The following is a 19,102-nucleotide window of genomic DNA, read 5'->3' as shown; positions in this document are numbered from 1 at the left end:
TATGTATGGAGTGGAGTTGGCAAATGAAAAGAAACTTTGTGTTCCCTACAAGCTAGGTGAAGGACTGCTTTCACACACACTTATCTCTCAGAACTGAGCATGTGGAGAGACGTTCGTTCATCCAGCACAAAGGGAACGGGTTGCAGGAGAAACCCTTACTCTGGTTTCTAAGTCTGTTTCCTAGTGCCGGTTTGATGTGCCTGCCGTTTTCACTGTAAAACCGAGTTGGAGCTTGTACCTCCCCATATATATGTATGGAGTGGAGTTGGCATCTGAAAAGAAACTTTGTGTTCCCTTCAAGCTAGGTGAAGTACGGTTTTCACACACACGTATCTCTCAGAACTGAGCATGTGGAGAGACGTTCGTTCATCCAGCACAAAGGGAACGGTTTGCAGTGAAACCCTTACTCTGGTTTCTCATTCGGTTTCCTAGTGCCGGTTTGAAGTGCCTGGCGTTTTCACTGTAAAACCGATTTGGAGCTTGAACCTCCCCATATATATGTATGGAGTGGAGTTGGCAACTGAAAAGAAACTTTGTGTTCCCTTCAAGCTAGGTGAAGGACGGCTTTCACACACACTTATCTCTCAGAACTGAGCATGTGGAGAGACGTTCGTTCATCCAGCACAAAGGGAACGGGTTGCAGGAGAAACCCTTACTCTGGTTTCTCAGTCGGTTTCCTAGTGCCGGTTTGAAGTGCCTGCCGTTTTCACTGTAAAACCGAGTTGGAGCTTGTACCTCCCCATATATATGTATGGAGTGGAGTTGGCATCTGAAAAGAAACTTTGTGTTCCCTTCAAGCTAGGTGAAGGACGGCTTTCACACACACTTATCTCTCAGAACTGAGCATGTGGAGAGACGTTCGTTCATCCAGCACAAAGGGAACGGGTTGCAGGAGAAACCCTTACTCTGGATTCTCAGTTGGTTTCCTAGTGCCGGTTTGAAGTGCCTGATGTTTTCACTGTAAAACCGAGTTGGAGCTTGTACGTCCCCATATATATGTAAGGAGTGGAGTTGGCAACTGAAAAGAAACTTTGTGTTCCTTTCAAGCTAGGTGAAGGACGGCTTTCACACACACTTATCTCTCAGAACTGAGCATGTGGAGAGACGTTCGATCATCCACACAAAGGGAACGGGTTGCAGGAGAAACCCTTACTCTGGATACTCAGTCTGTTTCCTAGGGCCGGTTTGAAGTGCCTGCCGTTTTCACTGTAAAACCGAGTTGGAGCTTGTACCTCCCCATATATATGTATGGAGTGGAGTTGGCAACTGAAAAGAAACTTTGTGTTCACTTCAAGCTAGGTGAAGGACGGCTTTCACACACACTTATCTCTCAGAACTGAGCATGTGGAGAGACGTTCGTTCATCCAGCACAAAGGGAACGGGTTGCAGGAGAAACCCTTACTCTGGTTTCTCAGTCGGTTTCCTAGTGCCGGTTTGAAGTGCCTGCCGTTTTCACTGTAAAACCGAGTTGGAGCTTGTACCTCCCCATATATATGTTTGGAGTGGAGTTGGCAACTGAAAAGAAACTTTGTGTTCCCTTCAAGCTAGGTGAAGGACGGCTTTCATACACACTTATCTCTCAGAACTGAGCATGTGGAGAGACGTTCGTTCATCCAGCACAAAGGGAACGGGTTGCAGGAGAAACCCTTACTCTGGTTTCTCAGTCTGTTTCCTAGTGCCGGTTTGAAGTGCCTGCCGTTTTCACTGTAAAACCGAGTTGGAGCTTGTACCTCCCCATATATATGTATGGAGTGGAGTTGGCAACTGAAAAGAAACTTTGTGTTCCCTTCAAGCTAGGTGAAGGACGGCTTTCACACACACTTATCTCTCAGAACTGAGCATGTGGAGAGACGTTCGTTCATCCAGCACAAAGGGAAAGGGTTGCAGGAGAAACCCTTACTCTGGTTTCTCAGTCGGTTTCCTAGTGCCGGTTTGAAGTGCCTGCCGTTTTCACTGTAAAACCGAGTTGGAGCTTGTACCTCCCCATATATATGTATGGAGTGGAGTTGGCAACTGAAAAGAAACTTTGTGTTCCCTTCAAGCTATGTGAAGGACGGCATTCACACACACTTATCTCTCAGAACTGAGCATGTGGAGAGACGTTCGTTCATCCAGCACAAAGGGAACGGTTTGCAGTGAAACCCTTACTCTGGTTTCTCATTCGGTTTCCTAGTGCCGGTTTGATGTGCCTGGCGTTTTCACTGTAAAACCGATTTGGAGCTTGAACCTCCCCATATATATGTATGGAGTGGAGTTTGCAACTGAAAAGAAACTTTGTGTTCCCTTCAAGCTAGGTGAAGGACGGCTTTCACACACACTTATCTCTCAGAACTGAGCATGTGGAGAGACGTTCGTTCATCCAGCACAAAGGGAACGGGTTGCAGGAGAAACCCTTACTCTGGATTCTCACTCGTTTTCCTAGTGCCGGTTTGAAGTGCCTGCCGTTTTCACTGTAAAACCGAGTTGGAGCTTGTACCTCCCCATATATATGTATGGAGTGGAGTTGGCATCTGAAAAGAAACTTTGTGTTCCCTTCAAGCTAGGTGAAGGACGGCTTTCACACACACTTATCTCTCAGAACTGAGCATGTGGAGAGACGTCCGTTCATCCAGCACAAAGGGAACGGGTTGCAGGAGAAACCCTTACTCTGGTTTCTCAGTCTGTTTCCTAGTGCCGGTTTGAAGTGCCTGCCGTTTTCACTGTAAAACCGAGTTGGAGCTTGTACCTCCACTTATATATGTATGGAGTGGAGTTGGCATCTGAAAAGAAACTTTGTGTTCCCTTCAAGCTAGGTGAAGGACGGCTTTCACACACACTTATCTCTCAGAACTGAGCATGTGGAGAGACGTTCGTTCATCCAGCACAAAGGGAACGGGTTGCAGGAGAAACCCTTACTCTGGTTTCTCAGTCTGTTTCCTAGTGCCGGTTTGAAGTGCCTGCCGTTTTCACTGTAAAACCGAGTTGGAGCTTGTACCTCCCCATATATATATATGGAGTGGAGTTGGCAAATGAAAAGAAACTTTGTGTTCCCTTCAAGCTAGGTGAAGGACGGCTTTCACACACACTTATCTCTCAGAACTGAGCATGTGGAGAGACGTTCGTTCATCCAGCACAAAGCGAAGGGTTTGCAGGAGAAACCCTTACTCTGGTTTCTCAGTCGGTTTCCTAGTGCCGGTTTGAAATGCCTGCCGTTTTCACTGTAAAACCGAGTTGGAGCTTGTACCTCCCCATATATATGTATGGAGTGGAGTTGGCAACTGAAAAGAAACTTTGTGTTCCCTTCAAGCTAGGTCAAGGACGGCTTTCACACACACTTATCTCTTAGAACTGAGCATGTGGAGAGACGTTCGTTCATCCAGCACAAAGGGATCGGGTTGCAGGAGAAACCCTTACTCTGGTTTCTCAGTCGGTTTCCTAGTGCCGGTTTGAAGTGCCTGCCGTTTTCACTGTAAAACCGAGTTGGAGCTTGTACCTCCCCATATATATGTATGGAGTGGAGTTGGCAACTGAAAAGAAACTTTGTGTTCCCTTCAAGCTAGGTGAAGGACGGATTCCACACACACTTATCTCTCAGAATTGAGCATGTGAAGAGACGTTCGTTTATCCAGCACAAAGGGAACGGGTTGCAGGAGAAACCCTTTCTCTGGTTTCTCAGTCGGTTTCCTAGTGCCGGTTTGAAGTGCCTGCCGTTTTCACTGTAAAACCGAGTTGGAGCTTGTACCTCCCCATATATATGTATGGAGTGGAGTTGGCAACTGAAAAGAAACTTTGTGTTCCCTTCAAGCTAGGTGAAGGACGGCTTTCACACACACTTATCTCTCAGAACTGAGCATGTGGAGAGACGTTCGTTCATCCAGCACAAAGGGAACGGGTTGCAGGAGAAACCCTTACTCTGGTTTCTCAGTCTGTTTCCTAGTGCCGGTTTGAAGTGCCTGCCGTTTTCACTGTAAAACCGAGTTGGAGCTTGTACCTCCCCATATATATGTATGGAGTGGAGTTGGCAACTGAAAAGAAACTTTGTGTTCCCTTCAAGATAGGTGAAGGACGGCTTTCACACACACTTACCTCTCAGAACTGAGCATGTGGAGAGACGTTCGTTCATCCAGCACAAAGGGAACGGGTTGCAGGAGAAACCCTTACTCTGGTTTCTCAGTCTGTTTCCTAGTGCCGGTTTGAAGTGCCTGCCGTTTTCACTGTAAAACCGAGTTGGAGCTTGTACCTCCCCATATATATGTATGGAGTGGAGTTGGCAACTGAAAAGAAACTTTGTGTTCCCTTCAAGCTAGGTGAAGCACGGCTTTCACACACACTTATCTCTCAGAACTGAGCATGTGGAGAGACGTTCGTTCATCCAGCACAAAGGGAACGAGTTGTAGGAGAAATCCTTACTCTGGTTTCTCAGTCTGTTTCCTAGTGCCGGTTTGAAGTGCCTGCCGTTTTCACTGTAAAACCGAGTTGGAGTTTGTACCTCCCCATATATATGTAAGAAGTGGAGTTGGCAACTGAAAAGAAACTTTGTGTTCCCTTCAAGTTAGGTGAAGGACGGCTTTCACACACACTTATCTCTCAGAACTGAGCATGTGCAGAGACGTTCGTTCATCCAGCACAAAGGGAACGGGTTGCAGGAGAAACCCTTACTCTGGTTTCTCAGTCTGTTTCCTAGTACCGGTTTGATGTGCCTGCCGTTTTCACTGTAAAACCGAGTTGGAGCTTGTACCTCCCCATATATATGTATGGAGTGGTGTTGGCAACTGAAAAGAAACTTTGTGTTCCCTTCAAGCTAGGTGAAGGACGGCTTTCACACACACGTATCTCTCAGAACTGAGCATGTGGAGAGACGTTCGTTCATCCAGCACAAAGGGAACTGGTTGCAGTGAAACCCTTACTCTGGTTTCTCAGTCTGTTTCCTAGTGCCGTTTTGAAGTGCCTGCCGTTTTCACTGTAAAACCGATTTGGAGCTTGAACCTCCCCATATATATGTATGGAGTGGAGTTGGCAAATGAAAAGAAACTTTGTGTTCCCTACAAGCTAGGTGAAGGACTGCTTTCACACACACTTATCTCTCAGAACTGAGCATGTGGAGAGACGTTCGTTCATCCAGCACAAAGGGAACGGGTTGCAGGAGAAACCCTTACTCTGGTTTCTAAGTCTGTTTCCTAGTGCCGGTTTGATGTGCCTGCCGTTTTCACTGTAAAACCGAGTTGGAGCTTGTACCTCCCCATATATATGTATGGAGTGGAGTTGGCATCTGAAAAGAAACTTTGTGTTCCCTTCAAGCTAGGTGAAGTACGGTTTTCACACACACGTATCTCTCAGAACTGAGCATGTGGAGAGACGTTCGTTCATCCAGCACAAAGGGAACGGTTTGCAGTGAAACCCTTACTCTGGTTTCTCATTCGGTTTCCTAGTGCCGGTTTGAAGTGCCTGGCGTTTTCACTGTAAAACCGATTTGGAGCTTGAACCTCCCCATATATATGTATGGAGTGGAGTTGGCAACTGAAAAGAAACTTTGTGTTCCCTTCAAGCTAGGTGAAGGACGGCTTTCACACACACTTATCTCTCAGAACTGAGCATGTGGAGAGACGTTCGTTCATCCAGCACAAAGGGAACGGGTTGCAGGAGAAACCCTTACTCTGGTTTCTCAGTCGGTTTCCTAGTGCCGGTTTGAAGTGCCTGCCGTTTTCACTGTAAAACCGAGTTGGAGCTTGTACCTCCCCATATATATGTATGGAGTGGAGTTGGCATCTGAAAAGAAACTTTGTGTTCCCTTCAAGCTAGGTGAAGGACGGCTTTCACACACACTTATCTCTCAGAACTGAGCATGTGGAGAGACGTTCGTTCATCCAGCACAAAGGGAACGGGTTGCAGGAGAAACCCTTACTCTGGATTCTCAGTTGGTTTCCTAGTGCCGGTTTGAAGTGCCTGATGTTTTCACTGTAAAACCGAGTTGGAGCTTGTACCTCCCCATATATATGTAAGGAGTGGAGTTGGCAACTGAAAAGAAACTTTGTGTTCCTTTCAAGCTAGGTGAAGGACGGCTTTCACACACACTTATCTCTCAGAACTGAGCATGTGGAGAGACGTTCGATCATCCACACAAAGGGAACGGGTTGCAGGAGAAACCCTTACTCTGGATACTCAGTCTGTTTCCTAGGGCCGGTTTGAAGTGCCTGCCGTTTTCACTGTAAAACCGAGTTGGAGCTTGTACCTCCCCATATATATGTATGGAGTGGAGTTGGCAACTGAAAAGAAACTTTGTGTTCCCTTCAAGCTAGGTGAAGGACGGCTTTCACACACACTTATCTCTCAGAACTGAGCATGTGGAGAGACGTTCGTTCATCCAGCACAAAGGGAACGGGTTGCAGGAGAAACCCTTACTCTGGTTTCTCAGTCTGTTTCCTAGTGCCGGTTTGAAGTGCCTGCCGTTTTCACTGTAAAACCGAGTTGGAGCTTGTACCTCCCCATATATATGTATGGAGTGGAGTTGGCAACTGAAAAGAAACTTTGTGTTCCCTTCAAGCTAGGTGAAGGACGGCTTTCACACACACTTATCTCTCAGAACTGAGCATGTGGAGAGACGTTCGTTCATCCAGCACAAAGGGAACGGGTTGCAGGAAAACCCTTTTTCTGGTTTCTCAGTCTGTTTCCTAGTGCCGGTTTGAAGTGCCTGCCGTTTTCACTGTAAAACCGAGTTGGAGATTGTACCTCCCCATATATATCTATGGAGTGGAGTTGGCAACTGAAAAGAAACTTTGTGTTCCCTACAAGCTAGGTGAAGGACGGCTTTCACACACACTTATCTCTCAGAACTGAGCATGTGCAGAGACGTTCGTTCATCCAGCACAAAGGGAACGGGTTGCAGGAGTAACCCTTACTCTGGATTCTCAGTCTGTTTCCTTGTACCGGTTTGAAGTGCCTGCCGTTTTCACTGTAAAACCGAGTTGGAGCTTATACCTCCCCATATATATGTATGGAGTGGAGTTGGCAACTGAAAAGAAACTTTGTGTTCCCTTCAAGCTAGGTGAAGGACGGCTTTCACACACACTTATCTCTCACAAATGAGCATGTGGAGAGACGTTCGTTCATCCAGCACAAAGGGAAGGGTTTGCAGGAATACCCTTTCTCTGGTTTCTCAGTCTGTTTCTTAGTGCCGGTTTGAAGTGCCTGCCGTTTTCACTGTATAACCGAGTTGGGGCTTGTACCTCCCCATATATATGTATGGAGTGGAGTTGGCAACTGAAAAGAAACTTTGTGTTCCCTTCAAGCTATGTGAAGGACGGCTTTCACACACACTTATCTCTCAGAACTGAGCATGTGGAGAGACGTTCGTTCATCCAGCACAAAGGGAAGGGGTTGCAGGAAAACCCTTTCTCAGGTTTCTCAGTCTGTTTCCTAGTGCCGGTTTGAAGTGCCTGCCGTTTTCACTGTAAAACCGAGTTGGGGCTTGTACCTCCCCATATATATGTATGGAGTGGAGTTGGCAACTGAAAAGAAACTTTGTGTTCCCTTCAAGCTATGTGAAGGACGGCTTTCACACACACTTATCTCTCAGAACTGAGCATGTGGAGAGACATTCGTTCATCCAGCACAAAAGGAAGGGGTTGCAGGTGAAACCCTTACTCTGGTTTCTCAGTCTGTTTCTTAGGGCCGGTTTGAAGAGCCTGCCTTTTTCACTGTAAAACCGAGTTGGAGCTTGTACCTCCCCATATATATGTATGGAGTGGAGTTGGCAACTGAAAAGAAACTTTGTGTTCCCTTCAAGCTATGTGAAGGACGGCTTTCACACACACTTATCTCTCAGAACTGAGCATGAGGAGAGACGTTCGTTCATCCTGCACAAAGGGAAGGGGTTGCAGGAGAAACCATTACTCTGGATTCTCAGTCGGTTTTCTAGTGCCGGTTTGAAGTGCCTGTCGTTTTCACTGTAAAACCGAGTTGGAGCTTGTACCTCCCCATATATATGTATGGAGTGGAGTTGGCAACTGAAAAGAAACTTTGTGTTCCCTTCAAGCTAGGTGAAGGACGGCTTTCACACACACTTATCTCTCAGAACTGAGCAAGTGGAGAGACGTTCGTTCATCCAGCACAAAGGGAAGGGGTTGCAGGGGAAACCCTTTCTCTGGTTTCTCAGTCTGTTTCCTAGTGCCGGTTTGAAGTGCCTGCCGTTTTCACTGTAAAACCGAGTTGGAGCTTGTACCTCCCCATATATATGTATGGAGTGGAGTTGGCAACTGAAAAGAAACTTTGTGTTCCCTTCAAGCTAGGTGAAGGACGGCTTTCACACACACTTATCTCTCAGAACTGAGCATGTGGAGAGACGTTCGTTCATCCAGCACAAAGGGAACGGGTTGCAGTAGAAACCCTTACTCTGGTTTCTCAGTCGGTTTCCTAGTGCCGGTTTGAAGTGCCTGCCGTTTTCACTGTAAAACCGAGTTGGAGATTGTACCTCCCCATATATATGTAAGGAGTGGAGTTGGCAACTGAAAAGAAATTTTGTGTTCCCTTCAAGCTAGGTGAAGGACGGCTCTCACACATACTTATCTCTCAGATCTGAGCACGTGGAGAGACATTCGTTCATCCAGCACAAAGGGAAGGGTTTGCAGGAGAAACCCTTACTCTGGTTTCTCAGTCTGTTTCCTAGTGCCGGTTTGAAGTGCCTGCCGTTTTCACTGTAAAACCGAGTTGGAGCTTGTACCTCCCCATATATATGTATGGAGTGGAGTTGGCAACTGAAAAGAAACTTTGTGTTCCCTTCAAGCTAGGTGAAGGACGGCTTTCACACACACTTATCTCTCACAAATGAGCATGTGGAGAGACGTTCGTTCATCCAGCACAAAGGGAAGGGGTTGCAGGAGAAACCCTTTCTCTGGTTTCTCAGTCTGTTTCCTAGTGCCGGTTTGAAGTGCCTGCCGTTTTCACTGTAAAACCGAGTTGGAGCTTGTACCTCCCCATATATATGTATGGAGTGGAGTTGGCAACTGAAAACAAACTTTGTGTTCCCTTCAAGCTAGGTGAAGGGCGGCTTTCACACACACTTATCTCTCACAAATGAGCATGTGGAGAGACGTTCGTTCATCCAGCACAAAGGGAAGGGGTTGCAGGAAAACCCTTTCTCTGGTTTCTCAGTCTGTTTCCTAGTGCCGGTTTGAAGTGCCTGCCGTTTTCACTGTAAAACCGTGTTGGAGCTTGTACCTCCCCATATATATGTATGGAGTGGAGTTGGCAACTGAAAAGAAACTTTGTGTTCCCTTCAAGGTAGGTGAAGGACGGCTTTCACACACACTTATCTCTCAGAACTGAGCATGTGGAGAGACGTTCGTTTATCCAGCACAAAGGAAAGGGTTTGCAGGAAAACCCTTTCTCTGGTTTCTCAGTCTGTTTCCTAGTGCCAGTTTGAAGTGCCTGCCGTTTTCACTGTAAAACCGAGTTGGAGCTTGTACCTCCCCATATATATGTATGGAGTGGAGTTGGCAACTGAAAAGAAACTTTGTGTTCCCTTCAAGCTAGGTGAAGGACGGCTTTCACACACACTTATCTCTCAGAACTGAGCATGTGGAGAGACGTTCGTTCATCCAGCACAAAGGGAACGGGTTGCAGGAGAAACCCTTACTCTGGTTTCTCAGTGTGTTTCCTAGTGCCGGTTTGAATTGCCTGCTGTTTTCACTGTAAAACCGTGTTGGAGCTTGTACCTCCCCATATATATGTATGGAGTGGATTTGGCAACTGAAAAGAAACTTTGTGTTCCCTTCAAGCTAGGTGAAGGACGGCTTTCACACACACTTAACTCTCAGAACTGAGCATGTGGAGAGACGTTCGTTCATCCAGCACAAAGGGAACGGGTTGCAGGAGAAACCCTTACTCTGGTTTCTCAGTCTGTTTCCTAGTGCCGGTATGAAGTGCCTGCCGTTTTCACTGTAAAACCGAGTTGGAGCTTGTACCTACCCATATATATGTATGGAGTGGAGTTGGCAACTGAAAAGAAACTTTGTGTTCCCTTCAAGCTAGGTGAAGGACGGCTTTCACACACCCTTATCTCTCAGAACTGAGCATGTGGAGAGACGTTCGTTCATCCAGCACAAAGGGAACGGGTTGCAGGAGAAACCCTTACTCTGGTTTCTCAGTCTGTTTCCTAGTGCCGGTTTGAAGTGTCTGCCGTTTTCACTGTAAAACCGAGTTGGAGCTTGTACCTCCCCATATATATGTATGGAGTGGAGTTGGCAACTGAAAAGAAACTTTGTGTTCCCTTCAAGCTAGGTGAAGGGCGGCTTTCACACACACTTATCTCTCAGAACTGAGCATGTGGAGAGACGTTCGTTCATCCAGCACAAAGGGAACGGGTTGCAGGAGAAACCCTTACTCTGGTTTCTCAGTCTGTTTCCTAGTGCCGGTTTGAAGTGCCTGCCGTTTTCACTGTAAACCGAGTTGGAGCTTGTACCTCCCCATATATATGTATGGAGTGGAGTTGGCAACTGAAAAGAAACTTTGTGTTCCCTTCAAGCTAGGTGAAGGACGGCTTTCACACACACTTATCTCACAGAACTGAGCATGTGGAGAGACGTTCGTTCATCCAGCACAAAGGAAACGGGTTGCAGGAGAAACCCTTACTCTGGTTTCTCAGCCTGTTTCCTAGGGCCGGTTTGAAGTGCCTGCCGTTTTCACTGTAAAACCGAGTTGGAGATTGTACCTCCCCATATATATGTATGGAGTGGAGATGGCAACTGAAAAGAAACTTTGTGTTCCCTTCAAGCTAGGTGAAGGACGGCTTTCACACACACTTATCTCTCAGAACTGAGCATGTGGAGAGACGTTCGTTCATCCAGCACAAAGGGAACGGGTTGCAGGAGTAACCCTTACTCTGGTTTCTCAGTCTGTTTCCTAGTGCCGGTTTGAAGTGCCTGCCGTTTTCACTGTAAAACCGAGTTGGAGCTTGTACCTCCCCATATATATGTATGGAGTGGAGTTGGATACTGAAAAGAAACTTTGTGTTCCCTTCAAGGTAGGTGAAGGACGGCTTTCACACACACTTATCTCTCAAAAATGAGTATGTGGAGAGACGTTCGTTCATCCAACACAAAGGGAAGGGGTTACAGGAAATCCCTTTCTCTGGTTTCTCAGTCTGTTTCTTAGTGCCGGTTAGAAGTGCCTGCCGTTTTCACTGTAAAACCGAGTTGGAGCTTGTACCTCCCCATATATATGTATGGAGTGGAGTTGGCAACTGAAAAGAAACTTTGTGTTCCCTTCAAGCTAGGTGAAGGACGGCTTTCACACACACTTATCTCTCACAAATGAGCATGTGGAGAGACGTTCGTTCATCCAGCACAAAGGCAAGTGGTTGCAGGAAAACCCTCTCTCTGGTTTCTCAGTCTGTTTCCTAGTGCCGGTTTGAAGTGCCTGCCGATTTCACTGTAAAACCGAGTTGGAACTTGTACCTCCCCATATATATGTATGGAGTGGAGTTGGCAACTGAAAAGAAACTTTGTGTTCCATTCAAGCTTGGTGAAGGATGGCTTTCACACACAATTTTCTCTCAGAACTGAGCATGTGGAGAGACATTTGTTCATCCAGCACAAAGGGAAGGGGTTGCAGGGGAAACCCTTACTCTGGTTTCTCAGTCTGTTTCCTAGGGCCGGTTTGAAGTGCCTGCCGTTTTCACTGTAAAACCGAGTTGGAGATTGTACCTCCCCATATATATGTATGGAGTGGAGTTGGCAAATGAAAAGAAACTTTGTGTTCCCTTCAAGCTAGGTGAAGGACGGCTTTCACACACACTTATCTCTCAGAACTGAGCATGTGGAGAGACGTTCGTTCATCCAGCACAAAGGGAACGGGTTGCAGGAGTAACCCTTACTCTGGTTTCTTAGTCTGTTTCCTAGTGCCGGTTTGAAGTGCCTGCCTTTTTCACTGTAAAACCGAGTTGGAGCTTGTACCTCCCCATATATATGTATGGAGTGGAGTTGGATACTGAAAAGAAACTTTGTGTTCCCTTCAAGCTAGGTGAAGTACGGCTTTCACACACACTTATCTTTCACAAATGAGTATGTGGAGAGACGTTCGTTCATCCAGCACAAAGAGAAGGGGTTACAGGAAATCCCTTTCTCTGGTTTCTCAGTCTGCTTCTTAGTGCCGGTTTGAAGTGCCTGCCGTTTTCACTGTAAAACCGAGTTGGAGCTTGTACCTCCCCATATATATGTATGGAGTGGAGTTGGCAACTGAAAAGAAACTTTGTGTTCCCTTCAAGCTAGGTGAAGGACGGCTTTCACACACACTTATCTCTCACAAATGAGCATGTGGAGAGACGTTCGTTCATCCAGCACAAAGGCAAGGGGTTGCAGGAAAACCCTTTCTCTGGTTTCTCAGTCTGTTTCCTAGTGACGGTTTGAAGTGCCTGCCGTTTTCACGGTAAAACCGAGTTGGAGCTTGTACCTCCCCATATATATGTATGGAGTGGATTTGGCAACTGAAAGAAACTTTGTGTTCCCTTAAAGCTAGGTGAAGGACGGCTTTCAAACACACTTATCTCTCAGAACTGAGCATGTGGAGAGACGTTCGTTCATCCAGCACAAAGGGAACGGGTTGCAGGAGAAACCCTTACTCTGGTTTCTCAGTCTGTTTCCTAGTGCCGGTTTGAAGTGTCTGCCGTTTTCACTGTAAAACCGAGTTGGAGATTGTACCTCCCCATATATATGTATGGAGTGGAGTTGGCAACTGAAAAGAAACTTTGTGTTCCCTTCAAGCTAGGTGAAGGACGGCTTTCACACACACTTATCTCTCACAAATGAGTATGTGGAGAGACGTTCGTTCATCCAGCACAAAGGGAAGGGGTTACAGGAAATCCCTTTCTCTGGTTTCTCAGTCTGTTTCTTAGTGCCGGTTTGAAGTGCCTGCCGTTTTCACTGTAAAACCGAGTTGGAGCTTGTACCTCCCCATATATATGTATGGAGTGGAGTTGGCAACTGAAAAGAAACTTTGTGTTCCCTTCAAGCTAGGTGAAGGACGGCTTTCACACACACTTATCTCTCACAAATGAGCATGTGGAGAGACGTTCGTTCATCCAGCACAAAGGCAAGGGGTTGCAGGAAAACCCTTTCTCTGGTTTCTCAGTCTGTTTCCTAGTGCCGGTTTGAAGTGCCTGCCGATTTCACTGTAAAACCGAGTTGGAGCTTGTACCTCCCCATATATATGTATGGAGTGGAGTTGGCAACTGAAAAGAAACTTTGTGTTCCCTTCAAGCTAGGTGAAGGACGGCTTTCACACACACTTATCTCTCACAAATGAGCATGTGGAGAGACGTTCGTTCATCCAGCACAAAGGGAACGGGTTGCAGGAGAAACCCTTACTCTGGTTTCTCAGTCTGTTTCCTAGTGCCGGTTTGAAGTGCCTGCCGTTTTCACTGTAAAACCGAGTTGGAGATTGTACCTCCCCATATATATGTATGGAGTGGAGTTGGCAACTGAAAAGAAACTTTGTGTTCCCTTCAAGCTAGGTGAAGGACGGCTTTCACACACACTTATCTGTCACAAATGAGTATGTGGAGAGACGTTCGTTCATCCAGCACAAAGGGAAGGGGTTACAGGAAATCCCTTTCTCTGGTTTCTCAGTCTGTTTCTTAGTGCCGGTTTGAAGTGCCTGCCGTTTTCACTGTAAAACCGAGTTGGAGCTTGTACCTCCCCATATATATGTATGGAGTGGAGTTGGCAACTGAAAAGAAACTTTGTGTTCCCTTCAAGCTAGGTGAAGGACGGCTTTCACACACACTTATCTCTCACAAATGAGCATGTGGAGAGACGTTCGTTCATCCAGCACAAAGGCAAGGGGTTGCAGGAAAAACCTTTCTCTGGTTTCTCAGTCTGTTTCCTAGTGCCGGTTTGAAGTGCCTGCCGATTTCACTGTAAAACCGAGTTGGAGCTTGTACCTCCCCATATATATGTATGGAGTGGAGTTGGCAACTGAAAAGAAACTTTGTGTTCCCTTCAAGCTAGGTGAAGGACGGCTTTCACACACACTTATCTCTCACAAATGAGCATGTGGAGAGACGTTCGTTCATCCAGCACAAAGGCAAGGGGTTGCAGGAAAACCCTTTCTCTGGTTTCTCAGTCTGTTTCCTAGTGCCGGTTTGAAGTGCCTGCCGATTTCACTGTAAAACCGAGTTGGAGCTTGTACCTCCCCATATATATGTATGGAGTGGAGTTGGCAACTGAAAAGAAACTTTGTGTTCCCTTCAAGCTAGGTGAAGGACGGCTTTCACACACACTTATCTCTCACAAATGAGCATGTGGAGAGACGTTCGTTCATCCAGCACAAAGGGAAGGGTTTGCAGGAAAACCCTTTCTCTGGTTTCTCAGTCTGTTTCTTAGAGCCGGTATGAAGTGACTGCCGTTTTCACTGTAAAACCGAGTTGGAGCTTGTACCTCCCCATATATATGTATGGAGTGGAATTGGCAACTGAAAAGAAACTTTGTGTTCCCTTCAAGCTAGGTGAAGGACGGCTTTCACACACACTTATCTCTCAGAACTGAGCATGTGGAGAGACGTTCGTTCATCCAGCACAAAGGGAACGGGTTGCAGGAGAAACCCTTACTCTGGTTTCTCAGTCGGTTTCCTAGTGCCGGTTTGAAGTGCCTGCCGTTTTCACTGTAAAACCGAGTTGGAGCTTGTACCTCCCCATATATATGTATGGAGTGGAGTTGGCAACTGAAAAGAAACTTTGTGTTCCCTTCAAGCTAGGTGAAGGACGGCTTTCACACACACTTATCTCTCAGATCTGAGCATGTGGAGAGACATTCGTTCATCCAGCACAAAGGGAAGGGTTTGCAGGAGAAACCCTTACTCTGGTTTCTCAGTCTGTTTCCTAGTGCCGGTTTGAAGTGCCTGCCGTTTTCACTGTAAAACCGAGTTGGAGCTTGTACCTCCCCATATATATGTATGGAGTGGAGTTGGCAACTGAAAAGAAACTTTGTGTTCCCTTCAAGCTATGTGAAGGACGGATTTCACACACACTTATCTCTCAGAACTGAGCATGTGGAGAGACGTTCGTTCATCCTGCACAAAGGGAACGGGTTGCAGGAGAAACCCTTACTCTGGTTTCTCAGTCTGTTTCCTAGTGCCGGTTTGAAGTGCCTGCCGTTTTCACTGTAAAACCGAGTTGGAGCTTGTACCTCCCCATATATATGTATGGAGTGGAGTTGGCAACTTAAAAGAAACTTTGTGTTCCCTTCAAGCTATGTGAAGGACGGCTTTCACACACACTTATCTCTCAGAACTGAGCATGTAGAGAGACGTTCGTTCATCCGGCACAAACGGAACGGGTTGCAGGAGAAACCCTTTCTCTGGTTTCTCAATCTGTTTCCTAGTGCCGGTTTGAAGTGCCTGCCGTTTTCACTGTAAAACCGAGTTGGAGCTTGTACCTCCCCATATATATGTATGGAGTGGAGTTGGCAACTGAAAAGAAACTTTGTGTTCCCTTCAAGCTAGGTGAAGGACGGCTTTCACACACACTTATCTCTCAGAACTGAGCATGTGGAGAGACGTTCGTTCATCCAGCACAAAGGGAACGGGTTGCAGGAGAAACACTTACTCTGGTTTCTCAGTCTGTTTCCTAGTGCCGGTTTGAAGTGCCTGCCGTTTTCACTGTAAAACCGAGTTGGAGCTTGTACCTCCCCATATATATGTATGGAGTGGAGTTGGCAACTGAAAAGAAACTTTGTGTTCCCTTTAAGCTAGGTGAAGGACGGCTTTCACACACACTTATCTCTCAGAACTGAGCATGTGGAGAGACGTTCGTTCATCCAGCACAAAGGGAACGGGTTGCAGGAGAAACCCTTACTCTGGTTTCTCAGTCTGTTTCCTAGTGCCGGTATGAAGTGCCTGCCGTTTTCATTGTAAAACCGAGTTGGAGCTTGTACCTCCCCATATATATGTATGGAGTGGAGTTGGCAACTGAAAAGAAACTTTGTGTTCCCTTCAAGCTAGTTGAAGGACGGCTTTCACACACAATTATCTCTCAGAACTGAGCATGTGGAGAGACATTCGTTCATCCAGCACAAAGGGAAGGGGTTGCAGGAGATACCATTACTCTGGTTTCTCAGTCTGTTTCCTAGTGCCGGTTTGAAGTGCCTGCCGTTTTCTCTGTAAAACCGAGTTGGAGCTTGTACCTCCCCATATATATGTATGGAGTGGAGTTGGCAACTGAAAAGAAACTTTGTGTTCCCTTCAAGCTAGGTGAAGGACGGCTTTCACACACACTTATCTCTCAGAACTGAGCATGTGGAGAGACTTTCGTTCATCCAGCACAAAGAAACGGGTTGCAGGAGTAACCCTTACTCTGGTTTCTCAGTCGGTTTCCTAGTGCCGGTTTGAAGTGCCTGCCGTTTTCACTGTAAAACCGAGTTGGAGCTTGTACCTCCCCATATATATGTATGGAGTGGAGTTGGCAACTGAAAAGAAACTTTGTGTTCCCTTCAAGCTAGGTGAAGGACGGCTTTCACACACACTTATCTCTCACAAATGAGCATGTGGAGAGACGTTCGTTCATCCAGCACAAAGGCAAGGGGTTGCAGGAAAACCCTTTCTCTGGTTTCTCAGTCTGTTTCCTAGTGCCGGTTTGAAGTGCCTGCCGATTTCACTGTAAAACCGAGTTGGAGCTTGTACCTCCCCATATATATGTATGGAGTGGAGTTGGCAACTGAAAAGAAACTTTGTGTTCCCTTCAAGCTAGGTGAAGGACGGCTTTCACACACACTTATCTCTCACAAATGAGCATGTGGAGAGACGTTCGTTCATCCAGCACAAAGGGAAGGGTTTGCAGGAAAACCCTTTCTCTGGTTTCTCAGTCTGTTTCTTAGAGCCGGTATGAAGTGACTGCCGTTTTCACTGTAAAACCGAGTTGGAGCTTGTACCTCCCCATATATATGTATGGAGTGGAATTGGCAACTGAAAAGAAACTTTGTGTTCCCTTCAAGCTAGGTGAAGGACGGCTTTCACACACACTTATCTCTCAGAACTGAGCATGTGGAGAGACGTTCGTTCATCCAGCACAAAGGGAACGGGTTGCAGGAGAAACCCTTACTCTGGTTTCTCAGTCGGTTTCCTAGTGCCGGTTTGAAGTGCCTGCCGTTTTCACTGTAAAACCGAGTTGGAGCTTGTACCTCCCCATATATATGTATGGAGTGGAGTTGGCAACTGAAAAGAAACTTTGTGTTCCCTTCAAGCTAGGTGAAGGACGGCTTTCACACACACTTATCTCTCAGATCTGAGCATGTGGAGAGACATTCGTTCATCCAGCACAAAGGGAAGGGTTTGCAGGAGAAACCCTTACTCTGGTTTCTCAGTCTGTTTCCTAGTGCCGGTTTGAAGTGCCTGCCGTTTTCACTGTAAAACCGAGTTGGAGCTTGTACCTCCCCATATATATGTATGGAGTGGAGTTGGCAACTGAAAAGAAACTTTGTGTTCCCTTCAAGCTATGTGAAGGACGGATTTCACACACACTTATCTCTCAGAACTGAGCATGTGGAGAGACGTTCGTTCATCCTGCACAAAGGGAACGGGTTGCAGGAGAAACCCTTACTCTGGTTTCTCAGTCTGTTTCCTAGTGCCGGTTTGAAGTGCCTGCCGTTTTCACTGTAAAACCGAGTTGGAGCTTGTACCTCCCCATATATATGTATGGAGTGGAGTTGGCAACTGAAAAGAAACTTTGTGTTCCCTTCAAGCTATGTGAAGGACGGCTTTCACACACACTTATCTCTCAGAACTGAGCATGTAGAGAGACGTTCGTTCATCCGGCACAAACGGAACGGGTTGCAGGAGAAACCCTTTCTCTGGTTTCTCAATCTGTTTCCTAGTGCCGGTTTGAAGTGCCTGCCGTTTTCACTGTAAAACCGAGTTGGAGCTTGTACCTCCCCATATATATGTATGGAGTGGAGTTGGCAACTGAAAAGAAACTTTGTGTTCCCTTCAAGCTAGGTGAAGGACGGCTTTCACACACACTTATCTCTCAGAACTGAGCATGTGGAGAGACGTTCGTTCATCCAGCACAAAGGGAACGGGTTGCAGGAGAAACACTTACTCTGGTTTCTCAGTCTGTTTCCTAGTGCCGGTTTGAAGTGCCTGCCGTTTTCACTGTAAAACCGAGTTGGAGCTTGTACCTCCCCATATATATGTATGGAGTGGAGTTGGCAACTGAAAAGAAACTTTGTGTTCCCTTTAAGCTAGGTGAAGGACGGCTTTCACACACACTTATCTCTCAGAACTGAGCATGTGGAGAGACGTTCGTTCATCCAGCACAAAGGGAACGGGTTGCAGGAGAAACCCTTACTCTGGTTTCTCAGTCTGTTTCCTAGTGCCGGTATGAAGTGCCTGCCGTTTTCATTGTAAAACCGAGTTGGAGCTTGTACCTCCCCATATATATGTATGGAGTGGAGTTGGCAACTGAAAAGAAACTTTGTGTTCCCTTCAAGCTAGTTGAAGGACGGCTTTCACACACACTTATCTCTCAGAACTGAGCATGTGGAGAGACATTCGTTCATCCAGCACAAAGGGAAGGGGTTGCAGGAGATACCATTACTCTGGTTTCTCAGTCTGTTTCCTAGTGCCGGTTTGAAGTGCCTGCCGTTTTCTCTGTAAAACCGAGTTGGAGCTTGTACCTCCCCATATATATGTATGGAGTGGAGTTGGCAACTGAAAAGAAACTTTGTGTTCCCTTCAAGCTAGGTGAAGGACGGCTTTCACACACACTTATCTCTCAGAACTGAGCATGTGGAGAGACTTTCGTTCATCCAGCACAAAGGAAACGGGTTGCAGGAGTAACCCTTACTCTGGTTTCTCAGTCGGTTTCCTAGTGCCGGTTTGAAGTGCCTGCCGTTTTCACTGTAAAACCGAGTTGGAGCTTGTACCTCCCCATATATATGTATGGAGTGGAGTTGGCAACTGAAAAGAAACTTTGTGTTCCCTTCAAGCTATGTGAAGGACGGCTTTCACACACACTTATCTCTCACAAATGAGCATGTGGAGAGACGTTCCTTCATCCAGCACAAAGGGAAGGGGTTGCAGGAGAAACCCTTTCTCGGGTTTCTCAGTCTGTTTCCTAGTGCCTGTTTGAAGTGCCTGC

The sequence above is a fragment of the Vicugna pacos genome, unplaced genomic scaffold, assembly GCF_048564905.1.
Source record: "Vicugna pacos unplaced genomic scaffold, VicPac4 scaffold_118, whole genome shotgun sequence".
Lineage (NCBI taxonomy): Eukaryota > Metazoa > Chordata > Mammalia > Artiodactyla > Camelidae > Vicugna > Vicugna pacos.
This window is presented reverse-complemented; position numbering follows the sequence as displayed.